At 42.0% G+C, this 12,809-nt stretch overlaps 1 protein-coding gene across 2 annotated transcripts in view; it reads left to right on the forward strand.

Moving 5' to 3' along the window:
• The window catches only part of AGBL4 (ATP/GTP binding protein like 4), a 1,282,996-nt gene that overhangs the window by 1,212,706 nt on the left and 57,481 nt on the right, over positions 1 to 12,809 (forward strand). The window lies entirely within an intron of this gene.

Below are 12,809 nucleotides of genomic sequence, written 5' to 3' on the forward strand. Positions count from 1 at the left end.
AAAAAAAAAAAAATATGTAAATGTCATTAGTTTATTCTTTGTGGCTCACAAAGCCCCATACCTAACTCCCAGGCCCTCCCGCCAGGCCAAACCCCTTACAGTCCCCTCAGTGAGCAGGTAACTTTGGCCTTGGGGCTTTTGTTCACAAGCTCTGCCTAGAATGCCCTTCTCTCCACTGGAGACACCTTTCCTCGTGGTCCACTTGGCGAACACCTTCTCATCTGCCAGAACCTGGCTCGGCAGTCCCCTCCTCTGCAAAGCCTTTCCTGAGTACCCGCTAAGTTGATGGTTCCTTCATGGGTGCTTTCACCCAGTCTGCTAAAGGCTGATGCACACTCACTTGCTTCCTTGTCTGTCTCCCCGCACTGTACTGTGAAAAGAAGAGAGAAAGGTGGGGAAAAGGGGACAGGAGGAGAGAAGGAATGTAGAGAGAGAAGAGAGAAAGGGCCAGAAGAAAGGTGGGAAGAAGGAAGGGGAGGAAGTGAGAGGGAACAGACCTCGGATCACTGCCTGTACCTTTCTTCTTCCCTTCTCTCCTCCAACTGCCTACAGGGACTGAAACAGATAGGAACCATCTTATTTTTCCCCAGGATAAAGTACATAATTTCAGCATGAATGTTGGCACCCTTGAATGCTTCTTTGAAACGCAGTGAAACGTAGCCTGCCAAGTGGGAAGACTGCATTAGCATGGGGAAATGATTGAACTGCTGCCTTGCAGTAGGCTCTCCCCACAGGGCCATGCCAGGGGAAAAGACCTTGCACATGTGTCTTCAAGGAGATAAAGTGGGGAAGGCTGGAAGCAGCTGTCCTCAATTAGAAGCCAAAGGGGAGAGAGGGAGAGAGAGAACAGTGCAAGACAAGGTATTTGAAGGATATAAGACTCTCAGGACATAGTGGTGGAAAGGGCCCTGAGAAATCATAGAATCCATTCTCTAAAAGGGGAAATTGAAGCCCAGAGAGAGAGGAGGACTTTCCCAGGGTCACAGAGCAGTCCAGCAGGAGAGCCAAGATAGCTTCCTCTGAAGACAGGAAGTCATGTACCTGTAGGAACCACTGATTCCGCAGCTGGACACATATCGTTACGTCTCTGCATCAGCTAACAACCTCCTGCAGTAGGTGTCCCCAAGCACTCAGACCACAGCTATTTATTGAGTTTCTAATATGTGCCTGGGGGTGCCCCAGTTTCATTAGCCTTTGATTTATAATGAAGCAACATTAACTTTTAATTACAAAATTAAAATATCCCTCAACTCTCAGATGCTTAAATATTACATCTCAGCCATCTTCTTAGAACTAAGAACTCCCTGCTCAGGCTGGGGCTTCCTGAGGAAAGGTCTGGCTTTTCCACTTGTATCTGTGCCCACTCCTGATGCAGGGGTGGGCATGCAGGGTGACCCCTGAGAGTGGGGATCAAGCCAAACCTTTGGAGGTAGTGAGATGCAAGTTAGAAACCCATCTCAGCCCTACTTGTGTGTCTCCCTCACGTTCCTCATTGCACATACAATTACTTGTAATATGTCCATTGGCCCTGCAAGGTTATGACCTCCATGAGGTTCATATTCCCAATGCCAAACATAGCATAGTATCACAGTGTTATCAAAAATATACTGATTGAGAGTGTATAAGCTGCCAGACATCTTGCTAGGCACAAAGCCAGTTACCTTGTTTAACTTTACAACAATTCTGTGAGTTTGAGATTATCATCCTTTATTTTCAGATGAGGAAACTATGGTTCAGAGAGGGAAAATGACTTCTACAAATCATTAAGCTCCACCACAGCTAAACTAACTCTAACCCTAGATTGTATGATTCCATTTGTAAGAAATTTCTAGGAAAGGCAAAGATCTATAGGTAGAAAACAAATCAGTCTTAAAGCCAAATCTCCCAGACCCCAAAGCCCACTGCTCCCATGACTGCCTTCTGCTGTCATCACCATTGTCATGGCCGTCAGGGGCTTTTCCATCAGTAAGGAGAGCAGAAGGCAAAGGTCAGGAGCTCTCCTTTTTCTCTGTGAAGGCCTGTTATGAACCCCAAACTCCTGTGCCGAGCTTCCCATCGCTCTTGTCCAGGCATAGAAGTAGAGGAACAGCATGGAGGGAAGGGAAGGCTCTTCTCTGCCAGGCCAGATCTGGCTCTTCCTGGGCTCTTAGAAAGAGATACAGAAATGCTTCCATTTGTGTTCAGATTTCACTTTTCTGAGTAAAATCAGATTTTCAGAGACAAATTGGAAATACAAACATGTATGTTTTACTCCTCCTCTTGCTACAATTGATGCATTTTCCCTAAGCATTACTCTTACAAATGCCCCCTTCCTGAAGTTTATTCTGCTGAGGCCAAGGAGGCCACAGATGCAGGGGCTGGGTTGTTCAGAATGGCTGAGATATGAAGCCCTGAGCCCCAGGTCAGAAACAGGTAGGATTGAATCTCAGCTCTGCCACTTGCCAGCACTTTGCCTTGGTTTCTTCTTATGATGGTAACAGCACTAACCTCATAGATTGTTACAAGAATAATTACAGGACCAGACCTAGGAAGCTTCCAAGGGTGCCACAGTTACGAGCATGGACTGCAGAGCCAGACTACTGGGCTCTGCCAGTTACTGCTCTGTGATTTGGGGTCCCCTTGTAAGGGATTGACCCTCTCTGTTCTTGAATTTTATCCTTTGTAATGACGTTTGTATCTGCTAAGATTGTGGGAAGTTGAATGAGTGCCTGGCACATAGTCAGTGCTATACTATTATTATCCTCCTTCCAGAGGTCCTCTGGATAGACTCTGGAGAGACCCTGGGACTTCCTGTCACCACCCCGCTCACTGTGCCTTTCTCTAACTCCAGGGTACCTGGCCCATTCATTCATTTATTCATGTAGTCCCTCAGCAAATGTCCCCTGAGTACTTACAGTGCTCCAGACCCTGTGATATGCCCTGCGGGCTGGACAAACCAGATGCGGTGCTAGCCCTCAAAGTATTCGCAGACCACGCCCTCCTATGGAAACTCTCCTATTTCTCTCACTCTTGGTTTTCATGCAACCACACTCTCCTTGTTTTCCTTCTACTTAATCCCACAGTCACCTTTGCTTCTTTATCTAGCTAACCTCTCAACTAGAGCCCTTGAGAAAGGGCTCCAGGCTCAGCTCAGGACGCCATCTTGGTCCACATTCTCTGCCATGTTAAACAGCACCTCCATGGGGATGGTTTCTCCATTTGTACTTCAGTCCAGCCCTCTCCTTGGAGTTCTGTCTTCACAATTTAACTGTCTACTCAATTCTGGTCTGGCATCCAGTAGTCATTTGATATTGCAGAGATTTGTATCAGAACTCTCAGTTTCCCAATGACTACACCAGCTGGGCAAAGCACCACTACCTACTAAGTCACTGAAACCACAGACCTTCGATGCGTCCCATGTAATCCATGTGCTGGTCCCGTGGAGGTGTGGCCAAAGTAATTATCAAACGTCCTTCCCTGCTCTGCTCTGCTCTTCCACCATCTCTCCAACTCAGGCCACAGTTATGAGCTGCATAACAATGTTTCAGTCAATCTAAAACTGCGCACAACAGTGGTCTCGTGAGATTATAATGGAGCTGAAAAATTCCTAATACCTGGTGAAGTCCCAGCCATTGTAATCTCACAGGGCCTCACATTACTCACGTATTTGTCATGGTACTGATGTGAGCAAACCTACTGTGGTGCCTGTCATATAAAAACGTAGTCCATACAATTATGAGCAGCACATAATACTTGATAGTGATAAGAAATAGCTACGTTACTGGCTGTTTTCACTACACTATATTTTTACTTGTTATTTTAGTGTGTACTTCTTCTACTCACCAAAAAAGTTAAATGTAAAACAGACTCAGGCAGTATTCCAGAAGAAGACATTGTCATCACAGGAGCTGCCAGCTCCCGAAGACCCTCCCACAGGACAAGATGTGGAGATAAAAGACAGTGGCATTGATGATCCTGACCCTGTGTAGGCCTAGGCCAGTGTGTGTGTTTATGTCTTAGTATTTGTTGTTTTTGTTTTTGTTTTTTAAGCTGACCCAGGACTAGATTCAAACCCCCTAGCCTTGGTGTATGTGGCTGGCACTGTAACCACTGCTGTGGGCACTGAGCCTGTGTCTTAGTTCATTTTTCCTTTTTTTTGCAGTTTTTGGCCAGGGCTGGGTTTGAACCCACCACCTCCGGCCTATGGGGCTGGCACCCTATTCCTTTGAGCCACAGGCACCACCCTCTTTCTTTTTTTTTTTTTTAATCACCACTAAACTAACGAGGAACTATGTCTTAGTTTTTTAAAAAAAAAAAAAGTTTACATAGTTAAAAAAAGTTATAGATTAAGGATATAATAAAGAAAATAGTTTCATATAGCTTTGTATACAGTTGAGTTTTACACATATTACAAAAGAATCAAAAGTTTTTTTAAAAAATTAAAATTTATGGAGTAAAAATGTTATGGTAAGCTATGGTTAACTTATTAAGAAACAAAAGTTTTTTACATATTTAGTGTAGCCCAAGTTTACAGTGTTTATAAAGTCGACAGCAATGCACAGTGACGTCCTGGGACTCCACAAACACACACTCATTCACTGACCCACCCAGAGCAGCTCCCAGTCCTGCAAGCTCCATTCATTGATAACCAAACAACAGCAAATTAGATCTGAGACATATTTTATTTGCCTCAGTCCCTAGCCCAGGAAACATTCTTCCTGGGACAAATCTTAAGGATGGAGTTGTCTGGGAAGTTCCCCAACACTTGCTCCTCCTCCCAGCCCCATACCTCAATACCTTCTCAGAGGCTAAGGGTAATAATCTCAGTCCCCAGACCTCAGAGTCCCTCAGCTCAGAGATGAAGGGTGCTGCATGGGGCTTGCCTTACTGTGGTGGGCTAATAGCCATGCTCCTGAGAGGACAGCAGGATGTCATGAGGGTCTGAAAGCCAGAGGCTTCAGCCCCAGGTTTGCCAGGCCTGGCCATATAACACTGGGCGAGTTACTTGAGCTCTCTGAGTGTCAGGTCCCTGCTCTGTAAAACAGGAGCAATGATTAAGCTCACCCTTCTCGATTTGCCGTTATCCCTGCATAAGCTTCAGTTTCTTCCTCATCGCTAAACCTGAGATAACACCCCTGCCCTTCCTGGATTGGATTGCCCCAGCTTACCCCTTCCTTCATCAGAATGAAAACATGATTTCCCCCTGAAGCACTGCCTGCATGTGCAGGATTCAGGGCCATGACAGGGCACCAAGCTCAAGTTTTGGCCTGTGCTGAGTGAGATGAAGTGGGGAAGCAGCTCAGAATGGAGAAAGAAAACCTATTTCCTCCCTGGTGTCTAGGAGGAAGCAAACTCCACACTAAATTATGTTGCAAATATGCCCCAAGGTAGTTTTCATTTTATTGGCACTGATTTTAATTTACTCTTTAGGCCCCTGATTGCAGGATGAGCTGTTGGCTGCTGGCAAGGGGACAGCCCTTCATCACTCTGTTTTAATTAAGGTTCTTAAGTTTGCAAGGAGAGAACAGAGAAGCTCCCCCCACCACCTTCTATTCCCATCCCCAAATTGTAATTAAGGGCCCTGCATTAGTGACACACCTCTTGCTCACAGACAGCTACAGAAAAGTACCTTGTTTTACTGCTGGAAAAAAACATAAAATGTGTTTCTTCACTCATCCTTCCATCAGTTCATTTTCTCATTCATTTTTTTCATCAAGCTTTTAATGATAGCCTACTGTATACCCAGCCTTGTTCTGGTCCTACAATTAAAAAAATCATCAGTATATGATCCCTGTCCTCAGAGAGCTCACATTCTACTGGGAGATGAAAATAAAGGATTATAATGTCATGTTATAAGTGCTATGAGAGCGATATGTAGGCTGAATTATGAGAACACAGAGGAGGCTGTTAACTCAGCCCAAAGGGATAAAATAAGGCTGTTTCAGTTGAGATTCTGTACTAGTCAAGATGAAAAATGTTAGCTGCTGTAATAAACAATCCCCAAATCTCAGTGGCTTTCTACCGTGAAGGTTCATTTCTCTCTTACATCATAGTCTGATGCAGATCCGCTGACTCTCCTGGCCACTTTCTTCTGAGTGCTGATTCAGAGACACAGGCTTCTTCCTTCTTATAATATCATCGATTTTACATGTAGAAGGGCAAAGAGAGAATGTGGACAATTATATGTGAGTTTTATTGGCAAGCCTGGAAGTTATCACCAGTACCCACATAACATTTGATCCCAAGGGAGAGGAGAATGTAGTATGTGGCCCAAGAAAAGGAAAAGAAATAGGTTAACATCTATTCAGCATCTGCATTAAATTTTAAGATTGGGTTACAGTTAATAAGATAAAGAGCTAGAGAACGTATATTCCAGGTAGAGAAGATAGTGTGTGTAAATGTGGAGACAAAAATCACAAGCAAAGTGGTTCCAGGTACTCCAGGTAGCTCCACATGGCTGGACTGTCAAGTGTCAGACCAGAAATAGAAAGAGCTGAGACTGGGGAAGGGATCAGATCATGCAGGGCTGATGAAGGGGCTTGGACTCCAAGTTTGTGACAAGAAACTATAGACCAGTTTTAACTAGGGAAGTGACAGACAGTCCCTAAGTTATGAATGAGATACATTCTGTAGGTTTGTTCTTAAATTGAATTTGCATGTAAGTTGGAACAGGTACATTTACCTATTACCTGAAATAGCCTTTGTTCGTAAATTTGAGTTGTATGTCAGTCGGATTTTTGTGAATCAGAACTGCCTGTAATTTGTTTGCATTTAAAAAGTTCACTCTGTGATCCCACCATTCACCCTCATTATAGTACTGAGTACATTGGAAACTTTCTCCTCCATTCTTGAGATACTTTACTAAGTAGGATATGTTCCAGCTCCATCCATATAAACATAAAAGAGGTAAAGTCTCTATCTTTTTCAAGGCTGCATAATATTCCATGGTATGCATATACCACAATTTAATAATCCATTCATGGGTCAATGGATACTTGGGCTTCTTCCATGACTTGACTATTGTGAATTGAGCTGCAATGAACAACCTGGTGTGACTATCTTTGTTATAAAGTGATTTTTGGTCTTTTGGATATACTCCTAGTAGAGGAATTGCAGGGTCGAACGGCAGGTCTACATTTAGATCCCTGAGTATTCTCCACACGTCTTTCCAAAAGGGATGTATTAGCTTGCATTCCCACCAGCAGTGCAGAAGTGTTCCCTTTTCTCCACATCCACACCAACATCTGTAGTTTTGGGATTTTGTTATGTGAGCCACTCTTACAGAAGTTAGATGATATCTCAAAGTGGTTTTGATTTGCATTTCTTTGATGATTAAAGATGATAAGCATGTTTTCATGTGTCTATAGGCCATGCACCTATGGGATCACACCTGTGGTGCTTATTGCAAGGGTACATGTTGGATCTATTAAGTATAGAGTATAAATGTCTTACCAAAATAATTAAGTAAATGAGGTGGGGGATATATTAACCAGTATGATGTAAGCATTCCAAATTGTATATGAAATCAACACACTGTACCCCATAAATGCATTGATGTATACATGATCTACCTCTTTATGATTTAATAAAAAAATAAAAATAATAATTAAAAAAATTATAAACCACAATAAAGATATGTCAATAATGAAAAAAAATAAAAGATTCACTCTGGGGCAAATCCTAGTGGCTCATGACTATAATCCTCACACTTTGGAAGGTTGAGGCAGGATATTAAAGATCAACCTAAGCAAAGGCAAAACCCCATCTCTACAAAAAAGTAGAAAAATTAGCTATCTGTGGTGGCATAACCTACAGTCCCAGCTATTCAGGAGGCTGAAGCAGAAGATCCCTTGAGCCCAAGAGTTTGAGACTACAGTGAAGTTAGGATGACACCACTGCACTCTAGGCTGGGTGACAGAGTGAGACTCTCTCTTAAAAAAAAACAAAATTCACTCCCAGCCAGGCATGGTGGCTCATGCCTTTAATCCTAGCACTCTAGGGGCGGGGTCAAAGCAAGTGGATTGCTTGAGTTCTCGAGTTCAAGACCAGCCTGAGCAAAAGTGAGACCCGATCGCCACTAAAAATAGAAAAATTGAAATTAAAAAAAAAACATAATCAGGAAAAACAGGATCACTTGAGCCTGAGTTGGAGGTTGGTATGAGCTATGACATCACAGCACTCTACCCAGGGTGACAGCTTGAGACAATGTCTCAAAAAAAAAAAAATCACCCTGAAGCAACAAGGAGACCAGTTAAGGAGTTATTATAGTAGACCATGTAAGAGATGATGGGGGCTTGCATCAGATATGCTCCCTATCCTCAAGGAACCCATGGGCAGACTTACCAGCCATATTAGGCATTTAACAATAAGTACTAATATCAAAGCCCAAGAAAGAAGCTGTGTATAGAATGAGGGATTTATTTTAACTGAGGATGAGAAATCATGAAAAGTTTAAGGAAATAATATCTCCTCTATCTCGTCCATTTATCCCTTACACAGATGTGAGAATAAAGGCACAGTGAAGAGTTACTACTTGCCCATGGTCACACATTATATTAACATTAGAACCAGAACCAGAACCCCTACTTCTGCCTTTATGCTTCATTTTAACTGGGCCAACCCAAGTCCATGTGGCCAGGTTAGTCACAAAGCATAATCAGGATGTTGTTAGAATTAGTCTTTGTTTGCCTTTGGCATTCCCAGCAAAGCGCTGAATATGTGTAACAAAGAAAAAGAAGAACTAAGATTTCAAACTCAGGCTCCATTTAGTTAAATTTCCTATACCTTTTCCTACTCTGTTTCCAGCGTCTAGACTCTCAGAGTGAAAAGGAATATTAAAAATGAACTAATCCTTTAACTTGATTTGGAGGTACTAGCCAATGTAGTTAGACATGAAAAAGAAATTATAAGTACAAAAACTGAAAAAGGAAGAGATTATTAATAATAATAAAAATTATTACATATGGGTGATAAGATTGCATGAAAAGTACAATGTCCCTGTATTCACCCCTGTTCTCCAGGTATTCTCATTTCCTTGCTGTCCCTCAAACATGTCAAGTGCAAATGACTTTTGTATTTAATTCTACCTTGCAAACCCTTCCACCTGATATTCTTGAGGCTAACTCTCCTGTTTCATTCAAGTCTCTGTGCTTCTAAAACTTGTATTACTTCCTATTCCCTTACCCTGCTTTATTTGTCTCCATGGCATTAATACCTCATGCCATACTTCATATTTATTAATTTATTTATTTTCTTTTTCTCACCATAGATCTTTTTCTCACCATAGAAGGTAAACTTTTTGATATCAAAAGGCTTCTGTTGTATTCATTGCTATATCCCTACAACATTGTCTGAGTAGGAACTTAGTAATTATTTGCCGAATAAGTAAACAAATAAAAACTAAAAAAATTAATAAGGCATTATAATAAATAATAGATTTAGTGAAGATGTGTGTACAAACTTTGTGTTGAAAACAAAAGCCTTTTTATTTGCAGAGAACCACTAATTAGAAGACTTAATGAATGAAAACATCACATTTACAGCAGCAGCTAAAAATATAAGCTGCTTGGGTATAAAAAAGAAATAATCAGGGTCTTCATGAAAAAAAAAAAAACTTTAAAAACTAATTGCTGAGGCCAGGGTGGTGGGTTACACCTGTAATCCTAGCACTCTGAGAGGCTGAGGGGATGGATTGCCTAAGCTCACAAGTTTGAGACCAACCTGAGCCAGAATGAGACCCTGTCTCTGAAATTAGCTGGGTGTTGTGGCAGGTGCCTGTAGTCCCAGCTACTCAGGAGGCTGAGGCGAGAGAATCACTTGAACCTAAGAGTTTGAAGTTGCTGTGAGCTGTGATGCTACAACACTCTACTGTGGGTGACAAAGTGAGACTCTCTCACTTAAAAAAAAAGAAAAAAGGAAAATGCAGGGGAAAGAGGGGGGAAGGAGATGGGTAAAAACCTACCTGACAGGTACAGGGAATACTACTACATATATCTGGGTGACGGGATCTCTTATAAACCATGACTCGAGCATTATGAAAGTGATCCATATAACAACAACAACAAAAAAAAAACTATATCACTTAAAACTTTTAAATAAAAAAAATGAAAAAAATGCAAATAATTTTTAAAGATAGGAAAAGATGCTTAACTTTACAATAAAAGATAATCATCTAGTACTATGTACTAAGAGACATTCAGATTTAAACTAATCTTAGAGATAATTTTCCCCATATAAGTAGCAAATATCAAAAAACTTTGATCCCACCCATATTGTCCAGGTAATGGAGAAAGAGACATTTATATATGGCCAAGGTCACTTGTCAATGTTTATCAGAATTGAAAATGCACATAGGATCCAGAAATTCTACTTCTAGGAATGTGTCCTACGTATTGTTTATGTGTGAAATTATATACACACACACATACATATATACATATATACATATATACACACACACACACAAAGTCCATCACCAGGGCATTGTTTCCAACAGAAAATACCTTAAATGTCCACCAGAAGGGGACTGGTTGGTCTCTAAATGGCTATTTAAAATAATGAGGTAACTCTTGGGCAGCGCCTGTGGCTCAGTTGGTAGGGCACTGGCCCCAGATACTGACGGTGGCGGGTTCCAACCCTGCCCTGGCCAAACTGCAACCAAAAATAGCCGGGCATTGTGGTGGGTGCCTGTGGTCCCAGCTACTCGGGAGGCTGAGGCAAAAGAATCACCTAAGCCCAGGAGTTGGAGGTTGCTGTGAGCTGGGTGACATCTCGGCACTCTACTGAGGACAATAAAGTGAGACTCTGTCTCTACAAAAAAAAAAAAAGGATTAAAAAAAGGATGAGGTAACTCTTTATGAACTAAGAAAGAATCACTTGCAAGATAGATTCAAAGCAAGGGAAAAGGGCGATCCAAGGAGTGTGTTTAGGGTGCTGCCATTTTCGGGAAGGCATTGGTGGAGGGAAGCAGGGGGAATATTTACTTGTAAATGCACAGGCTATCTCTGGGAATATACATGTACATCAGAACCTGGTAACATTAGTTGTCTCTGAAGAACAAAACTAGGAGGGAGGTTTTTCACTGCAAATTATTTCACATATTTTGACTTATGGATCATAGGTATCAGTCAATATAATTAAGCTGTGAGCTATGTAAAGTGAAGTCCTATTAACTGCCAGGTGTCAGGATGGGGCAGCGGAAGCCACACTGAACCATTATCAGAAAAGCCAGGTTCTAGTTCATGCCTAACTTACAGGCCAGTCTGAAGCAAGCAACCTCCCTGATCTGAGAAAGGTCAGAGAAACTGGTTTCCAAGGCCCTGCCACACTGACATGCAGTGGTATGAACGGCAGCTTTTTCTTACACATTTCTTAAATCATCTTTCCACCTCCTCTTTCCCTCTGCAGCTCATCAAAAGCTCAGAGGAAAAGACAGACAATTGAAGAAAATAAAATTGCGAAGATGACTTTTATAGGGCTCCTGTTGAATCATTGTGTATTCCACCTCCAAAGCTGAAAATGATGAGTTTAATATCACACAGAGCAGTGCATCTTGTATCTCTCAAAAGACAGCTTACGCTACCCAGAGAACTGGGAGCTCGGCAAGACATAATTTTTCACTCCAACTCTGAGGCAAATGAAATGACAGTCATTGAGCCCACATTCAAGAAGCAACATGGTTTTCATTTGGTTTTAACTTCGTTTGAAAATGTCCCGAGGAGGGAGACTTCTTCTAAATGTGCATTTTCTTCTTTCCCAGGACTGTGTGCTAGAAAGGAGATAGAAAGGTGCCGAGTTTTGTCCTGACTGTTTCTAGAGTTGGCCATTGATGATGAAAAGTTAATTGTGCCAGGGGCGGGGGGGGGGGGTCTGGATGTCGGTCGCAGTTATTCTATGAGCTTGGGCAAGTCCACTCCATATTTGGGTCTTCTTTACTTTCAGAAAGGATTAATAGACCTAAACTGGGCTGGTATATAGGAAGAGAAAGTTAGATTTGAGGGACACTGATGATCTTCCAGCCTCAAATCCTCCGGTTTCTGCCAGTCTGTTAGGGTGTCTAGACTAGAGTAATCTCTGGATTGTTTGGCCAATCATTCTGCATATGGTTACCAAGCACCCGTCCCGTCACCTCCGGGAAATGAGGTCTTTACAGATAATCCTCCTACATTCAGGGAAGTTTAACAATAGTAACAATCAAGCAAGGAAGTGCCTTAGATATATGCAAGAACCAAAAAGGACGAGCCAGTGTCATCTTTACAGATTGCAAAGGCTTTCTTGCCCCACGCATTGTTTATACATTGCTGAGGAGTCAGTGTAGCATCATGAAACAAGGTTAAATAAAATAACTGAAGACTCTCTATATAAAGTTCCCAGAATGGTGCCTGGCACAGGTTAGATATTCAGTAAATGATAGTAATTATTATTGGTATGTTTGATTCCCACTGTAGCTCTCTGAGGTTGGAATTAAAATATTCTTTTTGAAGATAAGAAAGCTGAGGCTGTACCACCCCCACAGCTGGAAATGGCCAGGCTGGGGCAAAACTATAATTAGGCCCAAAGTAAATACATTTTTGGTACCTGGAAGGTACTTCTCATTAATCAGAGAAATAAATTCCACTAAGGTCTAGTCATGAATCTGTTAACTGTTCTGAGTAACTAACAACCCAACAAAAACCTCACTGCTTCAGAAGATGTCTAAAGAGGGGTGGTAATGGGAGTGCTTTCAGAAACCGAGGGCAAACCACGTTCAAAGTGAGGAGAATTTGATCCTCACCCTTTCAACCCCTCCTAACCCACTGAAAATGGCTGCTAAATCTGCTGAGTCATGGGGC

Source organism: Otolemur garnettii, unplaced genomic scaffold, assembly GCF_000181295.1.
Source record: "Otolemur garnettii isolate 467f Iridium unplaced genomic scaffold, OtoGar3 scaffold00159, whole genome shotgun sequence".
In the NCBI taxonomy this organism is placed as follows: Eukaryota; Metazoa; Chordata; class Mammalia; order Primates; family Galagidae; genus Otolemur; species Otolemur garnettii.